Consider the following 12,101-nt stretch of genomic DNA (forward strand, 5'->3'; position numbering starts at 1 on the left):
ACCCCCGGGAAAGTGTGCATAGGTCTTAATTCTTTCTTCAAGAAACTCTTCCTTAGGGAAACAATGCCTTCTCATACAGAGGGATATCAAAGGCAGTGTAGGGATCATTTTGACAGTGAGCTTGATGTGCTATCTGGTTTAACCGTTGAGGTTAGACTGTAGCATGCAATTATATTAGTTTGTAACATTACTTAAGGGAGTGACAACCTGTCATGTAACAGAGCCAAATGGGAGAATGGAGGGATCCTGTCCATCACAGAAAACACAGAGAGTTTCGTGGATGAATAAGAAGTGGAAGTAAAATCGCTCTGAAAGCAGGATTTGCCAGAACATTTTTTTTGTGGGGAGGGGGAGGGGGGAAGAAAGCCTTATGTTAGAAGTATCTCCTCTTGGAAGATGGGAAGTAAATTATTTGATAACTGGGCTGGGCATCTGTAGGAGAGAGAGACAGAGAGAAAGAGGAACACCGAGGGGGAAATCTGACAAATAAATGACAAGCAATTTGAAACATGCTGGTGGACTTGGGAAACAAAAACATTAGCAATAAGATTGCCTTGAGTCATTTTCCTGGGTTCACATACATACACTGTGTTCAAATTACAGCCCTTGAATTAGAAAAGCATTCTGTACACCTATATTGTGTGAAGATACAAGCACTTTGAAATGCATGGCTAATTAGCACACACGTGTGCACAGAATCACACGTCAGCATTCATACATTATAATGGGGAGGCTGTATGACAGTCGAAGACATAATGGTCACATGATGACCCAGCCTTCCCCAACCTGGTGCTCTCCAGACGTTTTGGACTACAACTCCCAGCGTTCCTGACAGTTGGCCATGCTAGCAGGGCCTGATGGGAGTTGGAAGTCCAAAACGCCCATCTCAGATTGGAGTTAACAGCAGGGATGTGCATGGCAGGAAACTCAGCTGGTGCTGGGAAGAGCAGGTGCTCTTCCCAACGCTAGCCAAGTTGTTTCACATAGCTGAGTCTCATTGCCAGTCAAGTCCTGTTCTCTGTGCTGAAGCATGGAACTTGGTGCTTCTCTCAGCACAGAGAAAGGCTAAAATGGGTCGGGGTGGGGCAATCACATCAGTGGATGTGGTTACGCCTAGCAATGTCATCCAGCCCATGGAGGAACTGGTGGGTACAATCTGTCCCCTACCCATATCTACGTACAGTCAGGGCCAGAAATATCGGAACCAGGATAACTGTTTTGGCAGTTGGCCTCTGCACACCGCCACACTGAAGCTGAAAGGAAACACACCCAGATGGGAGTGAAGTCAGGACTTCCAGCTGTAATTCAAGGGGTTTGACAAAAGTGGGGCATGAACCATTCAGGAAGTACAGCCGGTGGCATGCACCCCCCCCATCGTTGGTGGCTCATAAGTAATGGAACAAACCAACATCATTTCAAATTTAAGGATCACCTTTAATACCTGGATGAAAATCCTTTGCAGTCAATGACTGCCTGAAGTCTGAAACCTATGGACATGACCAATGCTGAGTGTCCTCCCTTGAGATGCTTTGCCAGGCCTTTACTGCAGCTGCCTTCAGCTGCTGCTTGTTTGTCGGTCTTTCTGCCTTCAGTCTTGTCTTCAGTAAGTGAAAAGCATGCTCCGTTGAGTTGAGATCAGGTGACTGACTTGGCCATTGAAGAACATCCCACTTCTTTGCCTTCAGAAACTCTTGGGTAGCTTTTGCTGTATGTTTTGGGTCATTATCCATCTGCAATATGAAGTGGCGTCCTGTCAGTTTGGCAGCATTCAGCTGAATCTGAGCAGAAAGTATAGCCCTATACACTTCAGAATTCATCCTGCTGCTTTGATCAGCAGTCAGGTCATCAAGAAACACCAGTGACCTGGTTCCATTGGCGCCATACATGCCCATGCCATAACACTGCCTCCACCATGTTTGACGGATGATGTGGCATGCTTTGGATCATGAGCTGTTCCTTTCCTTCTCCATACTTTTCCCATCGTTCTGGTACAAGTTAATCTTGGTTTCATCAATCCAAAGAATCTTATTCCAGAACTGGGCAGGCCTTTTTAGGTGTTTGCTGGCAAAGGCTAATCTGGCCTGTCTGTTCTTGAGTGTTACCGGTGGTTTGCACCTTGTTGTGAAGCCTCTGTATTTACATTCATAAAGCCGTCTCTTGACTGTAGATGTTGACATTGACATGCCTACCTCCGCAAGAGCGTTCTTGGTAGGGATGTCAGAGAATTCCGCCACGGATCTCGGTGAGGCCGAATGCCAGTGCATTCAGCCCCCTGAAATCTGTGGCGGAACAAAGCCCCCCACCCCACTGACTGACAAGAATTCAGGACAAGAATGAATTCAGGACAAGAATGGCTGACGCGGCCGCCATTCGCTTCTTCCATATAGCCATGATAGGCTACATAAATATTTATGTAGGCTATTACGGCGAAAAAAAAAGGGAATGCAAATGGCAGCCACTATGCCATTTGCATTCCTTTTTTTTTTTTGTCGTAATAGCCTACGTAAATATTTACGTAGGCTAAAACGGCAAAAAAAAAAAAAAAAGGGAATGCAAATGGTGGCCGCCGTAGCTGCCGCCATTTGCGTTCACTTTTTTTTTCTTCCCCGTGATAGGCTACGTAAAGATTTACATAGCCTATCACGGCAAAATGCAGGGACGCAAATGGCAGCGGCTACGGCAGCTGCCATTTGCATCCCTGCAGGCTGCCCAGTGGCCGGATGTCTGGCTGCGGGTGGCCCCGGCCGGCGGCTCCACGGAATCTCCGCGGAGTGGAGCCGGCCAGAGAGAATTTCGGGCCAGAGAGAATTTCGGAGTGCCTCCCCCACCCGCAAATGTCACCCTTGGAAAAGGTAAGTGACTTTCGTACATCCCTAGTTCTTGACCTGGCTAGATGTTGTGAAAGGGTTCCTCTTCACCATGAGCAGAATTCTGTAGTCATCCACTTTATTTGTCTTCCATAGTCTGCTCTGCCAGGCCTTTTGCTGTTGCTGAGCTTGCCAGTTAATTCCTTCTTTTTCAGGATGTTCCAAACTGTTGTGTTGGCCACTCCCACTGTTTTTGCTATCTCTCTGATGGGTTTATGTTGTTTCCTCAGCCTAATGATGGCCTCCTTCACTCGCATAGACACCTCTTTGGACCTCATGTTGGGAGTTCCAGTGAACAGCTACCAAATGCAAATGTAACACTCAGAACCACCTCCAGGCCTTTTATCTGCTTGATTGGTCATGGGGCACCCAGGAAACAGGCCACACCTGGCCATGCAACTGCTTGTCAGCCATTCGTTCCATTACTTATGAGCCACCAGCGATGTGTGTGTGTGTATGCCACTGGCTGTCCTTCCTGAATGGTTAGTGCCCCACTTTTGTCAAACCCCTTGAATTACAGCTGAAAGTCCTGACTTCGCTCCCATCTGGGTGTGTTTCCTTTCAACTTCAGTGTGGTGGTGTGCAGAGGCCAACTGCCAAAACAGTTATCCTTGTTCCGATATTTCTGGCCCTGACTGAAATAGGCACTTTGTGAACTCCCAACAGGGCATTAATTAGTTCATATACAACAAACAATCGTAGATCTATTTTATGTATGTACGTATGTATGTATTTAAAACATTTGTATTCTGCCCTATATCATTAAGATTTCAGGACGGCATACAGATAAAATCAATTTTAACAGTATGAAACAAGTAATTTAAACAGCTAAAACATATTAAACCACTATATAAGCTAATACCATTAGAAAATCTAAAGTAATAAAACAGTTAAATCAGTGTGCTACTTTAGGGAATTCAGATAGCCTGCAAAGGCTTTGGTTAAAAGCTATGTTTTTACTTGGCACCAAGACGAAACCAATGTACGCACCAATCAGGCCTCCAAGGGGAGGGCATTCCACAACCAGGGTGCCACAGCAGAGAAGGCCCTCTCCCACGTCCCACCATAGTGTATGTCTCATACTGATGGGATGCAGAGGAGGGCCCCTTCAACAGATCTCAGTCCTTGCGCAGACATACATAGGGATACGCGCTCCCTCAAATTTTGAGGTCCCAAGCCACTGAGGGCTTTAAATGTCATCACCAGCACCTTGAATTCTGACCGGACGTGTATTGGCAGCCAGCGTAATTCCTGTAAAACTGGTGTAATATGATCTTTATGAGATATTCCAGTCAACAGTCTAGCTGTTGCATTTTGCACTAGCTGCAACTTCTGGGTCATCTTCAAGGGCAGCCCTACATAAAGTGCATTGCAGTAGTCTAACTGGGAAGTCACCAGCTCATGCACTACTGCGGCTAGGTCATCCCTGTCCAGGAAGGGCCGTAGCTGGTAGATCAGCCAAAGCTGGCCCCAAGTACTCTGGGGCACCTGGGACTCCAGTGACAGGGATGGATCAAGGAGTACTCCCAAGCTACGCACCTGCTCCTTCAGGACAGGTCGCTTACCCAATTCCTGGACTCACGAACCAGCAGTCCACAGAGCTTCCGTCTTGTCAGGATTCAGCTTCAGTTTATTGCCCTCACCCAGCCCAATACAGCCTCCAGGCAGTGGTCCAGTACTTTTACAGCCCCACCTGACACCAACGACAAGGTGAAGTAGAGCTAAGCATCCTCTGCGTACTGGTGACACCCCACCCCCAAACTCCTAATGATCTCACCCAACGGCTTCATATAGATGTTGAGCAGCACGGGGGACAGAATAGAACCCCATGGGACCCCACAGCTTAATTGCCATGACGTAGAACAGGAATCCCCCAATACCATTCTCTGGAATCAGCCCCGTAGGTTGGAGCAGAACCACCGTAACATATATCAGAAAGAAAACCAAACGAATACCACAGGCATATATGCTCAGGACTCAAAGGTGGGGAAGTTGGCTCAATGGTGTGTTTGGTGTTTGAACCAGGGGCTGATGTGTGTAGAAGGCTACGGTGCAGACATGCGTGACGGTTCTGGATTTAGATGGGCTAGGTTCTGGTTCTGGTAGTGCTATTGGGGTTAGCACTAAGCAAATCGGGGTTCTAACGCTTCTGGGGGAAAAGAGAGAGAGAGAGATTGGGGAGAGAACTACAGTCATGAGAAAAAGAAGAAGGATTTTGACAGCAGTTTGTGTGCGGCACCTGCATAGCCCTGGGACTAGCCAGTATACTGGGCCACAGTGACACAGTGGGGTGGGAAGAGCTATAGGGGAAGTGGGACTGGCCAATCTGGAAAAGTATAGAAAGGATAAATCCTGGGAACATATAAGGACACATTACTAGCGCATACGGGGAAGAAAGGAGAAAACCTATTTTCAGCAAATGTCTTTGATTCAGTGTAGGCTTATGTATTTTGCATGGGTGAACTTCTAACAAGCAAAAGATTGCAGGTAAATTATGTTTTAGGATACATATGACTGCAAGCGCCTTTCATTTATTGGTCCAAATCAACTGACTGCAACTGCAAACTCCATGATTGCTTTGTCCTTCAGTGAGCAACCTAAATTGCTTTCCTGTTTTAACTGTACCTTTTTTTTTTGCATGTGAGCAAATGGCATGGAAATCAAAGGAATTCTAGTCAACAAGGGCAGAAGGAGTGCCTGAGGAGGCTACAACGTGAGTTCAACAGAAAAATAGAAGATCTGACAGATGAATTCCTGAGGGTAAGTTACTTACCAAGAAGACAGGAGCTTGGTGGAAAGAGAAGGTACATTTCTCACAATATTGTTTATCGTGAACGCTTTAAAGCCTTCCTCCTGTAATATTTTTACAGTTAAAAGTGCAGTGAGTCTTGGTGGGGTTTCTTGGGATACACTAAACTGAGATCAAGCCGTAATGCTATAAAATGAACATTTTGGAGATGTGCAGCAGCTGGCACAGAAACACAGGGAAAAATTCCAAGGACATGCAGAAGGCACTGCACTGCATGGCACTGTTAGTTGAAAACCAGGGTCAGGAAAATCTTTGGGCGTGTGTGTATAATTTTTGCAAACTGGGAGGTTTTATAATGTTGCTATTGTAATGTCTTGTTTCTTTGTTGAGCAGTATAACATAAAAGAACAAAACAGAATCACAAACAATGACAAAGTTAAAAAGAATATCCACAAACAATAACATTCACAAACACACTTAAAATCAGTTTTAAAACATCCCTTAAAATATCACCTTAACTTAACTTGTGTCCACATATATGTTCATCTTAAACAGAGGAAAAGATGTTAACATTGTTCTCTTTTTTGGATTTTTTTTTTTAAGAAGCTCAAATAACTTCACTTTCAACAATTCCAAAAAAAAAATTAAAAAAATTTGTAAAATGGATATTGAAAATCCCCCCAATCCTTAAATATCTAGTAAATATTTACTGGTCATTTCATATTTGCTTTTGATATCTGCTGATATTTGATTTCAATATTTGATATGACAGCATTTGATAGGTGACATGTGATAGTGTTTATCAGCAGTGTATCAGCATCCTCCTCCATTGTTTTTACATTTAAATCATTAGGTTGCAAGCCTAAACCTAATAAGCATTCATTTCACCAAATTTCTCCAGGGGAAGGATAAATTCTCAATGGTTTCTCCCAGGTAGCTCCCTATTGGCCAGGCTTGCAGCACAGCTTCTTTCTTTTTTGGTAAGAGTTTTGGGTTTTTTTGTGCTGCAACAGCACCAGCTGTGTTGGCAGGCTGGCCCCCATTTTGCACCCACCATAATGCAGGTGTGTGTGTGTGGGGGGGGGGGCAGTGTTGTGTCAAGCTCCGGGGATGAGGTGGAGTTTTGGCTTTGCCAAAATCTGTCCTCCAGTTTCCAGAAAGTGTTCTTCCTCCCCCCATGAAAGGGGCTTCCATCGTTCTGCCTCATTCTCTGGACAGTCTATAATTTATGCTGCATTTCTTTTAGTGTGTGTTTGAGCTTGCCTATCACAGCCAGCCTCCCAGGCTGCCTGCACGTCCTGACCTGAAGAAGCCCCATGGGAGGAATTACCTCATGGTGCCTTCCACGGGGCTTCAACTGAAGCGTAGGGAGCTGCGGAGGCTACAGGCTGCCAGAGAGATGACTGTACAGCGAAAGACAGGGCACTCGCACTCACTCCTCGGCCACCTCCTACGTAAGGTAAGCCCAAGAAACCCTTGAGAATTTCTTCAGCATTTAATTTCTTTTCTAAAGCAATTTTGCTTCTATCAAATTGAATGAGAATAGTCAGAAAAAATGTGGGAGAAATTTTTGGCACAGCACTAGGTGGCACACCTTTAGTTCTTTATCTAGTTTAGGAAGCCATCCACCAGCAGATTGCTAACTGAAGCAAATCTGGGATGAAATTTCATTCAGTGCCTTGGGCTGCAATCCTATGCTTACTTCTCTGGGAATAAGTTCCAATGGGTTGAAAGCAGACTTTGTCATACTTAACAGGAGACCATTGAAATCAGTGGGACTCAATTCAGTTACGACTAACTTAAGTCCCGTTGATTTTAATGGGTCTGTCCAAGTATGACTAAGTCTGGATCCAGCCCATTGAATGGAGTGGGAGTTATTTCCAAACTAACGTGCATAGGATTATATGGTTACTATGTTTTTAAGAATGAAACCAAGTTTCTGCATTCTGGACACTGAACTAAAAATGATCGCATTCAGTTATCAGGTTGTAAAGAATCCCCACCCCCACCTCCCCAAGCCAATCCTCAAGGTCACAGTAAATCTTTATGTTTTTTCTTTTTATGAAGCAGTTGATGACAAACAAGCTGTCAGACCTGATGATGGTTTGTCAGAATCTGAAGTGCATGATCAGCCATGTATGAGGAAATAAACTTGAGCATGCCATTTGAATTAAAATACAATGAATTGGACAGTCTTTCTGATATTACTCACTTTTTGGAGTTTAACACATTTGCTGTATATGGATAAACAACAACTGGATATGAATTAAAAAGTAAATTATAGTTTTCTATAAACTATGGTTGTCTTATGGAGAGGGAATGGCGGCTAAATTGTTGTTCTATTTGAACTCCTTTAAGTGTGCAAGTATTCAAAAGTGTGTGGTTAGTTACCATACAGGAGTTGTCTTCTTTATTGCTCTAAATCTCAAGAATACACTCCAGAGAAAGCGTGTTTCCAAATGAAACTTTTACAGTGCAATCTGTGCCTCATTCACATAAATTTACAGGAGGTCCAGACTATGGTGTCTCCAGCTAGCAACTGTCCAGTGTTTTCCCACCACTTTTTCTGTCTTTTTTCTTTCTAGAAAAAATATGTTAAGGATTTCCCCCCCTTATCCTTAGCTACACAATGTATTTTGATTGGTAATGCTAGGGGGAGTCCTCCGTGTGGAAGCACCCAACAGGAAACATGCATGCTTAAGTCTTGAAATAAAACCATATAAGGCTGAAATCTTATGTACACTTGGGAATAAGCCCTATTGGAATCAGTGGGATGTACTTGGGAGTATATATGGATAGAGTCAGGTTGCATGGTTTTACTGTGCGCTTAAACTGAACTGACTTCCCCTTATTTTGTATTCCACCTCCAGAGTGGAAAACAATTTTAAATGGCCATTTAGGCTGGCTGGGGGATGCTGGAAGTTGTAGGACTTATTTCTGTCTAAACATGCATAGGATTGCACTCTTATAGGATGATAGAGTTGGTGGTGGGGGTCTTGTAGGCTATCTAGTACAACCTCCTGCTTGATGTAAGCAGATTTTATAGTGTGATCCTATGCATGTCTACTCAGAACTAAGCCCAATTGAGTTCAATGGGACTTACTCCCAGGTAAGTATTATAGATTGCTGCCTGTGTGTGTGTGTGTTAGCAACCAGCCATCATACTGTTTTAACAGTCTTCTAATCACTGAGTTTCAAATTTAGCATTAATCCAGATAATAAAAATCATACACTCTAAAAAATACACAGTTACAAGACATAAATAAAATAAAAATAAACATATAGAATTGGCCTAGTTTACACTTACTAAAATTAAATACACTGCAGAAGGAAGATTCCTAAGTACATCCTTAAGTAGATTAATTAAAAGTTTAGTGATCCCCCCATTGCAGTTTCTGTGAATTGTGCTGTTCTAAATGTGGCATACGTTAGTAAATACACTTAATTTCTCAAGCGCGGATTTCTTTCTGAATTTTACGAAGAATAGTTGAATATGTTTATCTCATAATTCCGTGCACATTTTACAGTCCTTTAGTAAAAATTGTGCAAGATGCTCCACCAGAGATGAATTCCACAGACACACCCCATCACTCCAGATAAGTTCCTCATACATCCAGTGTCATCCTCTAGGGGAAGCACATTTAACTGGGCTTGTGTAAAGGCTGCCCTGGGCTCTCTCCGCATCAGGTGCTCAAAATATTGAATGGTGCAAAAAATGATTTACAGAACAGTTATTTTGGAATGAAACATCTTCCAAATGTTGCCATAATACCCCTTTGGCCTTATCATAGATAGCCCCAGCTATGTAGACAGGGAATTGGAAACCCCAAATTCAGAACTGCAGCATGGAGTTTATGCCACCAAGAATGAGTGCCCACCTCCTCAAAGGCTTCTGCAGAAAATCCAGAGCTAGAACATGTCCAACAGATGGCTGTCTAACCTCTAACTGAAGACCTCCAGAGAGGGAGAATCGGCCTACCATCCCTCTAGGTAATTGTTTCCATTGTTGAACAACTATTACCATTACGAAGCATCTCCTAACGTTCAAGTGAAATCTACCTTCCTGTAACTTAAGCCCATTTGATCTAGGCCTACTATCTGGGGTAGCAGAGAACAAGACTTTGCCCTCTTCTATGTGACAGCACTTAATGTATTTGAAGAGTGCTGTCATGTACCCGCCCCCCAGGCTTCTCTTCTCTTCTCTTCTCTTCTCTTCTCTTCTCTTCTCTTCTCTTCTCTCCATTCCCAGTTCCTTTGTTTTCCATTGTGCAGACCATCTTTGCTGCCCTCCCCTGCACCTATCCAATGTATCAACGTTCTTCTTAAAATGTGGTGCCCAGAGCTGGACACAGTACTCAAGATGAGGTCTGACTGGTGCAGAAAAAATGTAAAATGATTACTTCTCACGACTTCCAAAATCCATAGCAGGGCAATACCTTTATTGGGACCAACCAAAATGTCACAAAACAGTGGGTAAGATTTCAAGTTCTTCACAAGTCTTCATCAGGCTACTTTTTTTATTGTGAGTTTTGCTAGGCAAGGCTACAATTCCCCCAGTTTCTCAAGTAGCACCCAACTCTCCATCTTTAGTGCTTACCTGTGAATTTACCTTTAAGGCAGCTATTGTTTCCATTCCTCACAGGACTGATAAGGTTCACCTTGCTTCTGCCAAACAGGTTTTTCCTAATCCTCATCAGGTGCACCCCTATCTGCATAGCCTATCATTCATCTGAAGTGTTCTTCCCTCTCTTCGTAGTCCTCTAACTTGTACAGGAAGAATTGACAAGAACACCACTTGCAGCCCAAGGCCCTTCACCTTCCTTCCCAGACCTTTGTTAGTTGTGCCTGGTAGTGTCATTCATTCCCATATGGATGACCAAGAAGGGATAATGATCAGTGGGCTTGATAAATTTTGGTGACTTGTCTATCAGTTTCTAGATCCACACATTGGCATACTTCACTAGTTAACAGATCTAGTGAGCTCACACAGCCACCTCTCAGGAGGCATTCCCTGGCTACCAGCAACCTTCTCCTCTTCCTGCAGGTGATGGTTGAGTCAACTGTTCCCTGAAGGGTTGAGAGTTTTCCTTCCCCCACCTAGTGTAGCCTGTTGCATCTGTTCCCCATCAAGATCCATGGAGCCACTCTCATCAGATAGACACTGAAAGCGATTTCTTCATTCCATTGGTTCAGAATGCCCCCTGAGTCTCCTGGTCCTTGCAGTCAGTGACTTCCATGCAGTTTCCTCCTTGCTACGGTTCTCATCTTCTTCCCTGACAGTCGCTTCCTGCTTTTGCCCTCACTGTAGTGCCCCTTAGTGCTCCCTGTCTGAAAACTCCTTGTCTCTATGAGACAAAGTGCAGAAATGTGCTCTTCCAATCCTCTTGCCTTCTCTTCCAGGCAAGCAACCAGCTTACACTTGCTGCAGGTGGAGTCTATGGTGGTTTCAGGCAAGAAAATGAACAGGGCAGCACGTTGCACGTCACAACCACAGAGCCTTCACTGTTCACTTTCTTAGCTCTTATTTATGTCCTAGCCTCTGTCTCAACTGATGAGGGACATCATGGCTTGGATCTAGATTTTTAAGCTAGATCAACTGCACTGGGTAAGTGGAATTCCTTTCCTCCTCTTTGCCAGGGCAGCCTCTCCAGCCCCCAGAAAATGTTACACAGGGAGTCAGGAGAACTTGCTGAATGGGGTGAGCTGTGGTGTGTGTGTGTATGTGTGTGTGTTGGAAAGGGTATCCCCAAAATTGGGCAGAGAGACCTTCTGAGAGCAGAGTCCTTCCTCTCATGGAAGGCAGATCCTGGATCCAACCTGTTAAGTTGCTATATGCAATGCTGTATACTCTGGAGAATGTGGTTACCAGGAAGATTAGCACAATTACAGCTAGGTAAATTGGTGAAAACTTGTATCAAATTATTTGAGAACAACAGACTTAAAAATAATCAGAAGCATAGATCTAAGATATACAAAGTTGGCAGGGTGGTGGAGGGTGGCAGAAAGAAAGTGAGAAAGGAGAAAAAAAAAGGAGACAATCATGTATAAGATACTCACTTTATACCAACATTATTTTATAAAAGCGATCCAAATTCTGGGTGTCATTGGAGTTGTTACTATTCATTCAGTGATTGTAGTATTTGATTGAATAGCAATTTTTACAGTAAAACAAATAGGGAATCCTCCCCAAACCCCAGCATATGTATTTATTCTGACAATCTGAAACATACAAATGAATTAAATCACTAGGGCTTTACAGTAGGCCAATTGACAGCCAGCACTTAAAGTGTTTGTTATTCTGCACTCTAGCAAGTACTGTCTATTTATGTCTTTTGCAAATGATGTGTTTTGTTTTTATTTTACTAATGACACAAACATTCCAGTGTGGAGTCAAGATGGAACATTTTAATATTAATGATCTTTTATTTAAGTCTTACTTAAATCAAGCATTCAAGCTGAGCCCGAGGTTATTGGATTTCCAGCTA

Source organism: Heloderma suspectum, chromosome 2, assembly GCF_057233095.1.
Source record: "Heloderma suspectum isolate Gila_16-S chromosome 2, 16-S_ref, whole genome shotgun sequence".
In the NCBI taxonomy this organism is placed as follows: Eukaryota; Metazoa; Chordata; class Lepidosauria; order Squamata; family Helodermatidae; genus Heloderma; species Heloderma suspectum.